Below are 2,056 nucleotides of genomic sequence, written 5' to 3'. Positions count from 1 at the left end.
ATGATGATGAATCCCATTAGAGATAATATAATCATTGCTTGGGGAAAAGCGTTTATTCTCATATCATTAGCTTGAGACGTTCTACTTTAGTAAAGCTGAGAATTATGTGTCACTTACTGGGGTAAACTTTTTAGCCCTGTATGTAGACATGTGGACAATCCATAGAGCTTAAAGACCCTTCAAAGCTGTTATTTCTTTATTCTATCAAGAAGCCCCAATTTGTGCCTAGAAACTAGGATAGCAAAGCAACATATTCTTGGGAAATCCATTCCTGTGTGTTCATGCAAAGATAAATAAATGAAGGAAGTGTGTGATAGGTGTTTATATTGTAATTCTCCCATGAAGCTATCTATTTTCACTTTTATTTTATTTTTTTATATGAGAACCTGGAACTAGGGATATCATTGCTGACGTCAGATACTGAAAGCAGAGATTACAATAATGATGTTTACCTGTGCTTTGTTGACTATGCAAAGATTTTGATTGTGTGGATCTTGACAATCTCTGGACAGCATTGCAGAGAATGAGTATTCTGGATACTTAATTGTGCTCAAGAGGAACTTGTATATAGACCAAGAGACAGTTGTTTAAACAGAACAAGGAAACACTCAATGGTTTTAAAATTAGGAAAAGTGTATAGCAGGGTTGTATTCTTTCACCATATTTATTCAATCTGTATGCTGAACAAATAATCCAAAAAAAAGGATTTTATGAAGAATGTGACATCAGAATAGAAGGAAGATTTGTTAACAAGCTGCAATATGCAGGTGATTCAACCTTGCTTGATGAAAGGGAAGAGGACTTAACATACTGATGTAGCCTTCAGTATATATTACACCTCAATGTAATGAAAACAAAAATCTTCAGCATTGGACCAATAAATAATATCAAGATAAATGGAGAACAGATTGAAGTTGTCAGACTTCATTTTGCTTGGATCAATGATCAACACTCATGGAAGCAGTAGTCAAGCAATCCAACAATTTACTGCATTAGGCAAAGCTGTTGGACAGACCTCTTTAAAGTGTTCAAGAGCAAAGATGTCAGTTTGGACACTGAGGTGTGCCTGACCTAAGCGATGATGTTTTCAATAATCTCATATGTGTGTGACATTTGGAAAATGAATGAAGAAGACTGTTTAAGTGTTGATGCATTTGAGTTATGGAGTTGAAGGAGAATATTAAAGTACCATGGACTGCCGCAAGAACAAATAAACTTCTGTTGAAAAAAGTACAGCTAATGTGCTCATTCAATATTCCTTGGCTGTTTATATAAACCAAAAGGCTGCATTTTTAACGTGTGCCACTCAGGCATGCAGACTCTTGTCGAATTCTGTTTGTTCTCCTAGAAAGAATTGTGGTAGGAATTAAATATATGAATGTGTTATGAACCTCTATCTGACCTAGAAAGATTTTTTATTGGATTTGTGTATAGTTGCTTAGCAAACTTTTGATGTGTTCTTGGTTTAGTCTTCCTTTACAAATATTAACAGCTATTTATGCTTCTTTGGTTTAGAGAAGTTTCACAGTCCACCATACTAGAAAACTCACAGATCCGTTTGATAATCTGGGTTGCCTGCATGGCAGGGAATAAAGCTTGTCTTCTCTATTTTGTTTGAGCTCTCTTTTCTCAAGTTATTTCAAAATGAATGTCCCAGAACTTTGATGAAGGGTGGATTTCCACATATGCAACAAGGTAGATTTTACTTCCAAATGGCAAACCTGTCTTATTATCACCATGTTTTCAAGAAAAGAAAAATCAGTGTTTTTCTGTGTGTTTAGATGTTGAAACCTGGTTTCCTACTACATATAAAATCAGAATCCCAACCCTTGAGGATTTGCAAAGTTTTATTTTGTACATCAATTTATCTTCCTATGGGTCTAAAAGGTAATTTTTAAAATACCACACTGCTGGATCAAATGTAATAAATTGTGTTGGACATTTTATCAGCAGCAGCTCCCAAGAGTGACTGTTAATATGACATGACCCTTACCCAGATTCCAGGACTTGAAATAAGATGATGGTGGCAGGTAAGATCAATTTAATATGTCAAGGA

Source organism: Chrysochloris asiatica, unplaced genomic scaffold, assembly GCF_000296735.1.
Source record: "Chrysochloris asiatica unplaced genomic scaffold, ChrAsi1.0 scaffold00075, whole genome shotgun sequence".
NCBI classification, from domain to species: domain Eukaryota; kingdom Metazoa; phylum Chordata; class Mammalia; order Afrosoricida; family Chrysochloridae; genus Chrysochloris; species Chrysochloris asiatica.
Note: the sequence above shows the minus strand (reverse complement) of the source record.